Raw genomic sequence first — 13948 nt, forward strand, 5'->3', positions numbered from 1 at the left:
AACCTGACACACTCACACAGCACCGTTCTCCTCAACCTGACACACTCACACAGCACCGTTCTCCTCAACCTGACACACTCACACAGCACCGTTCTCCTCAACCTGACACACACACACAGCACCGTTCTCCTCAACCTAACACAGCACCGTTCTCCTCAACCTGACACACTCACACAGCACCGTTCTCCTCAACCTGACACACTCACACAGCACCGTTCTCCTCAACCTGACACACTCACACAGCACCGTTCTCCTCAACCTGACACACTAACACAGCACCGTTCTCAACCTGACACATTCACACAGCACCGTTCTCCTCAACCTGACACAGCACCGTTCTCCTCAACCTAACACAGCACCGTTCTCAACCTGACACACTCACACAGCACCGTTCTCCTCAACCTGACACACTCACACAGCACCGTTCTCAACCTGACACACACACACAGCACCGTTCTCCTCAACCTGACACACTCACACAGCACCGTTCTCCTCAACCTGACACACTCACACAGCACCGTTCTCAACCTGACACACACACACAGCACTGTTCTCCTCAACCTGACACACACACACAGCACCGTTCTCAACCTGACACACTCACACAGCACCGTTCTCCTCAACCTGACACACTCACACAGCACCGTTCTCCTCAACCTGACACACTCACACAGCACCGTTCTCCTCAACCTGACACACTCACACAGCACCGTTCTCCTGAACCTGACACACTCACACAGCACCGTTCTCCTGAACCTGACACACTCACACAGCACCGTTCTCAACCTGACACACTCACACAGCACCGTTCTCCTCAACCTGACACACTCACACAGCACCGTTCTCCTCAACCTGACACACTCACACAGCACCGTTCTCCTCAACCTGACACACACACACACAGCACTGTTCTCCTGAACCTGACACACTCACACAGCACCGTTCTCAACCTGACACACTCACACAGCACCGTTCTCCTCAACCTGACACACTCACACAGCACCGTTCTCCTCAACCTGACACACACACAGCACCGTTCTCCTCAACCTGACACACACACACAGCACCGTTCTCCTCAACCTGACACACTCACACAGCACCGTTCTCCTCAACCTGACACACACACACAGCACCGTTCTCCTCAACCTGACACACACACACAGCACCGTTCTCCTCAACCTGACACACTCACACAGCACCGTTCTCCTCAACCTGACACTCACACAGCACCGTTCTCCTCAACCTGACACACACACACACAGCACCATTCTCCTGAACCTGACACACTCACACAGCACCGTTCTCAACCTGACACACACACACACAGCACCGTTCTCCTCAACCTGACACACTCACACAGCACCGTTCTCAACCTGACACACACACACAGCACCGTTCTCCTCAACCTGACACACTCACACAGCACCGTTCTCCTCAACCTGACACACTCACACAGCACCGTTCTCCTCAACCTGACACACTCACACAGCACCGTTCTCCTCAACCTGACACAGCACCGCTAGGCAGCTTGTTTCTGTATCTTATACTCTCACACACAAATGTAAGACATTTGAAGCTTAAAGCATTTCCTGGTTGGTCTCACAAAGTAGACAGACAGACAGGCAGGCAGACATACAGACAGGCAGGCAGGCATACAGACATGCAGACAGGCATACAGACAGGCAGGCAGGCAGGCATATAGACAGACAGGCAGGCATATAGACAGACAGGCATACAGACAGGCATACAGACAGGCATACAGACAGGCAGGCAAATAGACAAGCATACAGACAGACAGGCATATAGACAGGCAGGCATATAGACAGGCAGGCATACAGACAGACAGGCATATAGGCAGGCAGACAGACAGACAGGCAGGCATATAGACAGACAGGCATACAGACAGGCAGGCAGACAGACAGGCAGGCAGGCATACAGACAGGCAGGCAGACATACATACAGACAGGCAGGCAGACAGACAGGCAGGCATATAGACAGACAGGCATACAGACAGGCAGGCAGACAGACAGGCAGGCAGACATACATACAGACAGGCAGGCAGACAGACGGGCAGGTAGGCATATAGACAGGCAGGCATACAGACAGGCAGGCATATAGACAGACAGACAGGCAGGCAGGCATATAGACAGGCAGGCAGGCAGGCAGACAGGCAGGCAGGCAGACAGACAGACAGGCAGGCAGGCAGGCAGGCATATAGACAGGCAGGCAGGCAGGCAGACAGGCAGGCAGGCAGGCAGACAGACAGGCACACCACAAACAAACAGAATTTGAGTCTGAAAGCAACAGGTCCTGTTAGGTTTCTCTCTTACTTCCAGGGGAGCTGTGCCTAAGTAACACATATATATACACACACACACACACACACACACACACACACATACACACACACCACAGAGCTGAGCTGTGCCTCCAGGCTAGTACTACCCTCTACCTCCAGAGGCAGTTCATGTGGTTGAATCTGAGAAACCCTCTCTTGGTCTCAGCTAAAGCCACATAACATTTCCACTTGAACAAATGCAACACTAAAGGCTTGGTCTCGTGAAACTTCACTCCAGGGTGTGGCTTGTTTCCTAGGTTACCGGGGATATATGGTGTGTAAACACACACTTTACATTGCCTGATGTCTCCTGTCAGTCGTTGCCATTTATGTAGGTGGCATAGTAGCTAAGACGTTGAACCATCCACATGTTATTAAATACCTAGAGGGGATATGTGTGTTAAACACTCAATGTGGGGGTGGAAATGGCAGCCATTTTGGTCAGGGAGGAATCCAAACCAGTCTAATTGGAATGAATGGCGGTAGAGGCATTTCCTGATTTTACTTATACAGGAAAGTAAAAATAAGTTATGTGATGTATCAGAAATTGTGTAATAGAATTATAGTCAACCTAAAATATTGTAATTTAAATATAGTTTTACCATTTTTATTACAATTTTCTGTTAACAGACCATAGATGTCTCGGTTTAATATTTTCTATTGGAAAGCTGTGAGTGATATTCTATGATACTATATCAGTCAGTAGCTGCTGCATTTCCAACGTGTCTGTCCTATCAACTGTCTGTCTATCAACTGTCTGTCCTATCAACTATCTGTCCTATCAACTATCTGTCCTATCAACTATCTGTCCTATCAACTGATGTCTGTCCTATCAACTGATGTCTGTCCTATCAACTGATGTCCTATTAACTGTCTGTCTATCAACTGTCTGTCTATCAACTGTCTGTCCTATCAACTATCTGTCCTATCAACTGATGTCTGTCCTATCAACTGTCTGTCCTATCAACTGATGTCTGTCCTATCAACTGATGTCTGTCCTATCAACTGATGTCTGTCCTATCAACGGATGTCTGTCCTATCAACAGATGTCTGTCCTATCAACTGTCTGTCCTATCAACTGTCTGTCCTATCAACCTATGTCTGTCCTATCAACGGATGTCTGTCCTATCAATGGATGTCTGTCCTATCAACTGATGTCTGTCCTATCAACGGATGTCTGTCCTATCAACTGATGTCTGTCCTATCAACTGATGTCCTATCAACCGATGTCTGTCCTATCAACGGATGTCTGTCCTATCAACTGTCTGTCCTATCAACTGATGTCTGTCCTATCAACTGATGTCTGTCCTATCAACTGTCTGTCCTATCAACTGATGTCTGTCCTATCAAATGTCTGTCCTATCAACTGATGTCTGTCCTATCAACGGATGTCTGTCCTATCAACGGATGTCTGTCCTATCAACTGGCTGTCCTATCAACTGATGTCTGTCCTATCAACTGATGTCTGTCCTATCAACTGTCTGTCCTATCAACTGATGTCTGTCCTATCAACTGATGTCTGCCAGTCTGTCCTATCAACTGATGTCTGTCAGTCTGTCCTATCAACCGATGTCTGCCAGTCTGTCCTATCAACCGATGTCTGCCAGTCTGTCCTATTAACGGATGTCTGTCCTATCAACTGATGTCTGCCAGTCTGTCCTATCAACTGATGTATGTCCTATCAACTGATGTCTGCCAGTCTGTCCTATCAACTGATGTCTGTCCTATCAACCGATGTCTGCCAGTCTGTCCTATCAACTGATGTCTGCCAGTCTGTCCTATCAACTGATGTCTGCCAGTCTGTCCTATCAACTGATGTCTGCCAGTCTGTCCTATCAACTAATGTCTGCCAGTCTGTCCTATCAACCGATGTCAGCCAGTGTATAGCTGTGGATCAACTGCATTGTTTCAATAGAATGTTGGCAGTTAATTTGAAAACAATATTGTATCATCTCTCTAAACTTGGCTGGCTGACTGGCTGGCTGGCTGACTGGCTGGCTGGCTGGCTGGCTGCCTAACAAACATAGGGTGTAAATAATTCATTGTTTTTACCCAATCGTATCACAGCACTGGCAAACCATGGTTGACCACCTCTCTGACCAACATGGCTGACCTTTCATCTCTTCATAGGAAGGTTCATGACCATTCTACTATTCTACACTGAACACAACATGGTCCCATGTTTAGTGAGCATTTAGTCTTTGCAAAGATAATCCATCCCCTGACAGACGTGGCATATCAAGAAGCTGACTAAACAGCAGGATCATTACAAAGGTGCACCTTGTGCTGGGGACGACAAAAGGCCACTCTCTAAAATGTGCAGTTTTGTCACACAACGCAACGCCGCGGATGTCTCATGTTTTGAGGGAGCGTTGCAATTGGCGTGCTGACTGCAGGAATGTCCACCCAGAGATGTTGCCAGATAGTTTAATGTTAACTTCGCTACCATAAGCCGCATCAAGTCGTTTTAGAGAATTTTTTTGACAGGACGTCCGTCCGGCCTCGCGTCCGCAGACCACGTGAAACCATGCCAACCACGCCAGCCCAGGACCTTCAAATCCGGCTTCTTCACCCGCGGGATCATCTGAGACCAGCCACCTGGAAAGCTGCCGAAACTGAGGGGTTTTGCACAACCAAAGAATTTCTGCACAAACTGTCAGAAACCGTCTCAGGGAAGCTCACCTGCTCGTCGTCCTCACTAGAGTCTTGACCTGACTGCAGTTCAGTGTCGTAACTGACTTCAGTGGGGACGTGCTCACCTTCGATGGCCCTCGGGACACGCTGGAGAAGTGTTCTCTTCACGGATGAATCCCGGTTTCATGTTTACCGGGCAGATTGTTCACGACGTTGACGTCAGCAGAGCGCCCCATGGTGACGGTGGTGGGGTTACGGTATGGGCAGTCATAAACTACTGACAACGAACACAATAGCATTTTATCGATGGCAATTTGAATGCGTAGAGATACCGTGACGAGTTCCTGAGGCCCGTTGTTGTGCCTTTCATCCACCGCCATCACCTCATGTTTCAGCATGATAATAGTATGGTAATGTATGATAATAGCATGATGATAACAGCATGAAAATTGTATGATAATGCATGACAATAGCATGATAATAGTATGATAATGCATGACAATAGCATGATAATAGTATGATAATGCATGACAATAGCATGATAATAGTATGGTAATGTATGCTAATAGCATGATGTTAATAGCATGAAAATTGTATGATAATGCATGATAATAGTACGATAATGCACGATAATAGCATGACAACTGTATGATAATGCATGATAATAGCATGATACTAGTATGGTAATGTTTGATAATAGCATGATAATGCGTGATAATAGCACGATAATAGTACGATAATGCATGATAATAGCACGATAATAGCACGATAATGCGTGATAATAGCATAACAACAGCACGGCAATGCATGATAATAGTATGATAACAGCATGATAATGCACGATAATGGCACGATAATGCACGACAATAGCATGATGATAGTATGATAATGCACGATAATAGTATGATAATGCATGATAAAAGTACGATAATGCATGATAATAGCATAATAATGCATGATAATAGTATGATAATAGCACAATAATGCAGGATAATAGTACGATAATGCATGACCCCATGTTGCAAGGATCTAGCCTGCTCACGTCATCAGAGGGTTAACTGACACGCTCTAATTCATTAATAGACATCAAGGGCTGTCTCCCAAATGACACCCTATTCCCTACATTGTGCACTACCTTATAGACCCTGGTTCAAAGTAGTGCACTGTGTAGGGAATAGGGCGCCATTTGGGATGATTCGGCCTGTTCTAGAGACAAGCCTCCAAATTAGAACCCCCTGGACAACACTGTTCTAGAGACAAGCCTCCAGATTAGAACCCCTGGACAACACTGTTCCAGATTAGAGCCTCCAGATTAGAACCCCCTGGACAACGCTGTTCCAGATTAGAGCCTCCAGATTAGAACCCCCTGGACAACACTGTTCTAGAGACAAGCCTCCAGATTAGAACCCCCTGGACAACGCTGTTCTAGAGACAAGCCTCCAGATTAGAACCCCTGGACAACGCTGTTCCAGATTAGAGCCTCCAGATTAGAACCCCCTGGACAACGCTGTTCCAGATTAGAGCCTCCAGATTAGAACCCCCTGGACAACGCTGTTCCAGATTAGAGCCTCCAGATTATAACCCCCTGGACAACGCTGTTCCAGATTAGAGCCTCCAGATTAGAACCCCCTGGACAACGCTGTTCCAGATTAGAGCCTCCAGATTAGAACCCCCTGGACAACGCTGTTCCAGATTAGAGCCTCCAGATTAGAACCCCCTGGACAACGCTGTTCTAGAGACAAGCCTCCAGATTAGAACCCCCTGGACAACGCTGTTCCAGATTAGAGCCTCCAGATTAGAACCCCCTGGACAACGCTGTTCCAGATTAGAGCCTCCAGATTAGAACCCCCTGGACAACGCTGTTCCAGATTAGAGCCTCCAGATTAGAACCCCCTGGACAACGCTGTTCCAGATTAGAGCCTCCAGATTAGAACACCCTGGACAACGCTGTTCCAGATTAGAGCCTCCAGATTAGAACCCCCTGGACAACGCTGTTCCAGATTAGAGCCTCCAGATTAGAACCCCCTGGACAACGCTGTTCCAGATTAGAGCCTCCAGATTAGAACCCCCTGGACAACGCTGTTCCAGATTAGAGCCTCCAGATTAGAACCCCCTGGACAACGCTGTTCCAGATTAGAGCCTCCAGATTAGAACACCCTGGACAACGCTGTTCCAGATTAGAGCCTCCAGATTAGAACCCCCTGGACAACGCTGTTCCAGATTAGAGCCTCCAGATTAGAACCCCCTGGACAACGCTGTTCCAGATTAGAGCCTCCAGATTAGAACACCCTCCCTCCCCTGAACCTGCAGTTTGGTGTTTATTGAGGTATACCGTTTCAAAATGGTCTGCAACAAAACCCGAACATGATTGGTGTTGATTCTCCCACAGGATAGTGTCCTTCTACATAGGGACATATGGACACACACACACACACACCAACCATAGGGTTATGTATTGTGTCTCGGGGGAGCAGTCCCTCAGGGTTTAGTCATTGGACAGTTGCTCGTCTTAGGGGTGGTGTGTCCCTGGGGTAGAGAGGTCTGTCTTAGGGGTGGTGTGTCTGGGGTAGAGGTCTGTCTTAGGGGTGGTGTGTGTCTGGGTTAGAGGTCTGTCTTAGGGGTGATGCCCCCCCCCCCCTGGGGTAGAGGCCTGTCTTAGGGGTGGTGTGTGTCTGGGGTAGAGGTCTGTCTTAGGGGTGATGTCCACCCCCCCTGGGGTAGAGGTCTGTCTTAGGGGTGGTGTGTGTCTGGGTTAGAGGTCTATGGGTTTGTGTGTGTCCCTGGATGGAGGGGAGGAGGGATTTTGGGCAGCTGTTGTTCCAAAAAAACTGATGGGGATGGAAAGGGGGGTCGGAGAATTCAGGCCGTCGTTCCAAAGAGGGAGAACTCCCAGAGAACCTCCCTCCCAAACCACAGAGTGCTGTGAAAACTAGCAGTGTTGGCGTAGCTGTCCACGGGGGAATGGTAGTGATGAAACCAGGGGGAAACCACCGGCTTGGCCACGGAAAGAAAGAGAGAGGCCTCCCTCCACTCTGCAGTCCACAGAGACCACTGCTTGGCCACGGAAAGAAAGAGAGAGGCATCCCTCCACTCTGCAGTCCACAGAGACCACCGGCTTGGCCACAGAAAGAAAGAGAGGCCTCCCTCCACTCTGCAGTCCACAGAGACCACCGGCTTGGCCACAGAAAGAAAGAGAGGCCTCCATCCACTCTGCAGTCCACAGAGACCACCGGCTTGGCCACAGAAAGAAAGAGAGGCCTCCCTCCACTCTGCAGTCCACAGAGACCACTGCTTGGCCACGGAAAGAAAGAGAGAGGCCTCCCTCCACTCTGCAGTCCACAGAGACCACTGCTTGGCCACGGAAAGAAAGAGAGAGGCCTCCCTCCACTCTGCAGTCCACAGAGACCACTGCTTGGCCACGGAAAGAAAGAGAGAGGCCTCCCTCCACTCTGCAGTCCACAGAGTCCACGGCTTGGCCACGGAAAGAAAGAGAGAGGCCTCCCTCCACTCTGCAGTCCACAGAGACCACTGCTCCACTCCACACAAAAGGGAGGGAAAACAGACACTTTAATGGGTCTGCTCGTATCAAAACGTGTGGCTGCAGGAGTGTGCAGTAAAGTCTGGTTGGTCAGCTGACATAACCATTTCCTGTGGAACAGGAAGTGCTTTAAAGAGGAGATGAAAGCTTCAAGGTACCACAGCTGGCAGTCGTTTCGGTGGGCCAACCCAACACAGGTGTCCTACAACAACGGCAGTCTGTGTTTAGTGTGTAGGCAGACCCATGTAAGAAGATCTGTATGCAAACAGATGACATAGAAAGAAATATCTAGGCTATGTATGAGAGAGAGAGAGAGAGAGAGAGAGAGAGAGAGAGAGAGAGAGAGAGAGAGAGAGAGAGAGAGAGAGAGAGAGAGAGAGAGAGAGAGAGAGAGAGAGAGAGAGAGAGAGAGAGAGAGAGAGAGAGAGAGAGAGAGAGAGAGAGAGAGAGAGAGAGAGAGAGAGAGAGAGAGAGAGAGAGAGAGAGAGAGAGAGAGAGAGAGAGAGAGAGAGAGAGAGAGAGAGAGAGAGAGAGAGAGAGAGAGAGAGAGAGAGAGAGAGAGAGAGAGACTCTTACATGGGTCTGCCTACACACTAAACACAGACTGCCGTTGTTGTAGGACACCTGTGTTGGGTTGGCCCACCTAAACGACTGCCAGCTGTGTTACCTTGAAGCTTGTATCTCCTCGTTAAGCACTTCCTGTTCCACAGGCCTGATGGAAGACACTTCATGTGTTGTGAAATGTAACGTCACGTAATATATTTCATTGGATATAACAATATTATAACAATATAACTATTATAACAATATAATAATTATAACAATATAACTATTGTAACAATATAACTATTATAACAATATAACTATTATAACAATAAAACTATTTGCATTGCTCCTGGAGGAAACGGGTACAGATGTATCTAAATCCACAGTAAAACGAGTCCTATATCGACATAACCTGAAAGGCCGCTCAGCAAGGAAGAAGCCACTGCTCCAAAACCGCCATAAAAAAAGCCAGACTACGGTTTGCAACTGCACATGGGGACAAAGATCGTACTTTTTGGAGAAATGTCGTCTGGTCTGATGAAACAAAAATAGAACTGTTTGGCCATAATGACCATCGTTATGTTTGGAGGAAAAAGAGGGAGGCTTGCAAGCCGAAGAACACCATCCCAACCGTGAAGCACAGGGGTGGCAGCATCATGTTGTGGGGGTGCTTTTCTGCAGGAGGGACTGGTGCACTTCACAAAATAGATGGCTTCATGAGAAGTGGAAATTATGTGGATATATTGAAGCAACATCTCAAGACATCAGTCAGGAAGTTAAAGCTTGGTCGCAAATGGGTCTTCCAATGGACAATGACCCCAAGCATACTTCCAAAGTTGTAGCAAAATGGCTTAAAGACAACAAAGTCAAGGTATTGGAGGGACCATCACAAAGCCCTGACCTCAATCCTATAGAACATTTGTGGACAGAACTTAAAAGGCGTGTGCGAGCAAGGAGGCCTACAAACCTGACTCAGTTACACCAGCTCTGTCAGGAGGAATGGGCCAAAATTCACCCAACTTATTGTGGGGAGCTTGTGGACGGCTACCTGAAATGTTTGACCCAAGTTAAACAATTTAAAGGCAATGCTACCAAATACTAATTGAGTCAAGTGTGTGATGTCAGGTGTGTGATGTCAGGTGTGTGATGCCAGGTGTGTGATGCCAGGTGTGTAATGTCAGGTGTGTGATGCCAGGTGTGTAATGTCAGGTGTGTGATGCCAGGTGTGTGATGCCAGGTGTGTAAGGTCAGGTGTGTAATGTCAGGTGTGTGATGCCAGGTGTGTAATGTCAGGTGTGTGATGCCAGGTGTGTGATGCCAGGTGTGTGATGCCAGGTGTGTGATGCCAGGTGTGTAAGGTCAGGTGTGTGATGCCAGGTGTGTGATGTCAGGTGTGTGATGCCAGGTGTGTGATGTCAGGTGTGTGATGCCAGGTGTGTGATGCCAGGTGTGTGATGTCAGGTGTGTGATGTCGGGTGTGTGATGCCGGGTGTGTAATGCCAGGTGTGTAATGTCAAGTGTGTAATGTTACTGCTGTATGTTACGCTACTACGGTATGCTACGCTTCTACTGTATGCAACATTACTACTGTATGCTACGTTACTACTGTATGCTACATTACTACTGTATGCTACGCTACTACTGTATGCTACATTACTACTGTATGCTACGTTACTACTGTATGCTACATTACTACTGTATGCTACATTGCTACTGTATGCTATGTTACTACTGTATACTATTATATTCGGTTCTGTTATGTCAAATAGGCTACTTAATCATATACTAATGAATCATTATGGGATGTTAGCGAGACATTAATTCAGCTTTGATCTTACTTGACTAAACAATCACTGTTGTAAGAAGTTATAACAGTAAATTAGTAGGACTATTAGGCATAATTATTAGGGTTACTTTAAGTGATTTAGAGCGTCCCTATGGATCGTGGCCCTGACAGGACACCACCGTAACCAAGTGGTCACATATCGTTCAGGGCTCCACATCGTAAGGGGGGGGGGGGGGGGGCTCCGTGGAGTTTTATGAACTTCTATGAACTTCAAAGGCAGACACATGGCGAATTTGGATCCTATAGCTTGTTGGTGTAATGAGGATCAGTTTTTCTGCATACACAGTAGAAGTGGTACGTTGTGTGTAAACTAAGTACTCGGGACAGTAGGGCGAGTTGGAGTCGTAGGACTACCGGAGTGCTGGTAGTTCTCTGTCTGTGGCTCTTCTTGTTTATTAAGTTGGATTTGGCCCCGCAAAGTGGTCAGGCCTCCGACCGATGGAGGTCTGCACAGATGCCAACAGCCACTGGCAGAGAAGACAGGGAAGAAATCACCATTAACCTCCCTATAGGCTGCTATAGCCTACACATTCTATCATTTTCATGGAATTTTTGTGGTAATTAAATATAGTTTATTCAGAATAAATGTTACAGAAATATTTTTACCAGCTCCTCCCACTTCCAATGTTGATCATCTCAACTACTGACTCCTCCCATTTCCAATGTTGATCATCTCAACTACAGACTCCTCCCACTTCCAATGTTGATCATCTCAACTACAGACTCCTCCCACTTCCAATGTTGACCATCTCAACTACAGACTCCTCCCACTTCCAATGTTGATCATCTCAACTACAGACTCCTCCCACTTCCAATGTTGACCATCTCAACTACAGACTCCTCCCACTTCCACTGTTGACCATCTCAACTACAGACTCCTCCCACTTCCAATGTTGACCATCTCAACTACAGACTCCTCCCACTTCCAATGGCTTGTTGTTGTCTAACAAAGACTGTTGGGATATGAACTCAGCTCAGGCTGTGCGTTGGGACACACACACACACTAGGGCCTTGAGCCCTTAAAAACAGTCTATGATGACAATGAACCAGGATGTGGCAGAACAAAATGACAATGTTCTCCACATCTCTTGGGAGTTTATATTTTTACAATTTTATTTAACCAGGTAGGATAGTTGAGAACACCTTTATTTAACCAGGGAGGCCAGTTGAGAACACCTTTATTTAACCAGGTAGGCTAGTTGAGAACACCTTTATTTAACCAGGTAGGCTAGTTGAGAACACCTTTATTTAACTGGGTAGGCCAGTTGAGAACACCTTTATTTAACCGGGTAGGCTAGTTGAGAACACCTTTATTTAACCGGGTAGGCTAGTTGAGAACATCTTTATTTAACCGGGTAGGCTAGTTGAGAACACCTTTATTTAACCGGGTAGGCTAGTTGAGAACACCTTTATTTAACCGGGTAGGCCAGTTGAGAACACCTTTATTTAACCGGGTAGGCTAGTTGAGAACACCTTTATTTAACCGGGTAGGCTAGTTGAGAACACCTTTATTTAACCAGGTAGGCTAGTTGAGAACACCTTTATTTAACCAGGTAGGCTAGTTGAGAACACCTTTATTTAACCAGGTAGGCTAGTTGAGAACACCTTTATTAAACCGGGTAGGCTAGTTGAGAACAAGTTCTCATTTACAACTGTGACCTGGCCAAGATAAAGCAAAGCAGTGCGACACAAACAACAGAGTTACACATGGGATAAACAAACATGCAGTCAATAACACAGTAGGAAAAAAAAGTCTATATACAGTGTGTGCAAATGGCGTGAATAAATAGGCCATAGTAGCAAAGTAATTACAATTTAGCAGATTAACACTGGAGTGATACAGTGGGGCAAAAAAGTATTTAGTCAGCCACCAATTGCGCAAGTTCTCCCACTTAAAAAGATGAGAGACCTGTAATTTTCATCAAAGGTACACTTCAACTGACAGACAAAATGAGAAAAAAAATCCAGAAAATCACATTGTAGGATTTTTAATGAATTTATTTGCAAATTATGGTGGAAAATAAGTATATATATTTGTAATCCAAAACATTAAACTTAGTCAGCTAAATCCACAGTACTATCACATGGACACAGCCCACTACTAGACCCAGTCCATCTCCACAGTACTATCACATGGACACAGCCCACTACTAGACCCAGTCCATCTCCACAGTACTATCACATGGACACAGCCCACTACTAGACCCAGTCCATCTCCACAGTACTATCACATGGACACAGCCCACTACTAGACCCAGTCCATCTCCACAGTACTATCACATGGACACAGCCCACTACTAGACCCAGTCCATCTCCACAGTACTATCACATGGACACAGCCCACTACTAGACCCAGTCCACTAGACCCAGTCCACTAGACCCAGTCCATCTCCACAGTACTATCACATGGACACAGCCCAATACTAGACCCAGTCCACTAGACCCAGTCCACTAGACCCAGTCCATCTCCACAGTACTATCACATGGACACAGCCCACTACTAGACCCAGTCCACTAGACCCAGTCCACTAGACCCAGTCCATCTCCACAGTACTATCACATGGACACAGCCCACTACTAGACCCAGTCCACTAGACCCAGTCCATCTCCATCCAGTCCACTAGACCCAGTCCATCTCCATCCAGTCCACTAGACCCAGTCCATCTCCACAGTACTATCACATGGACACAGCCCACTACTAGACCCAGTCCACTAGACCCAGTCCACTAGACCCAGTCCATCTCCACAGTACTATCACATGGACACAGCCCAATACTAGACCCAGTCCATCTCCACAGTACTATCACATGGACACAGCCCACTACTAGACCCAGTCTACTAGACCCAGTCCATCTCCACAGTACTATCACATGGACACAGCCCACTACTAGACCCAGTCCACTAGACCCAGTCCATCTCCACAGTACTATCACATGGACACAGCCCACTACTAGACCCAGTCCACTAGATCCAGTCCAGTCCACTAGACCCAGTCCATCTCCATCCAGTCCACTAGACCCAGTCCATCTCCATCCAGTCCACTAG

This window comes from Oncorhynchus mykiss, chromosome 23 (assembly GCF_013265735.2).
Source record: "Oncorhynchus mykiss isolate Arlee chromosome 23, USDA_OmykA_1.1, whole genome shotgun sequence".
Lineage (NCBI taxonomy): Eukaryota > Metazoa > Chordata > Actinopteri > Salmoniformes > Salmonidae > Oncorhynchus > Oncorhynchus mykiss.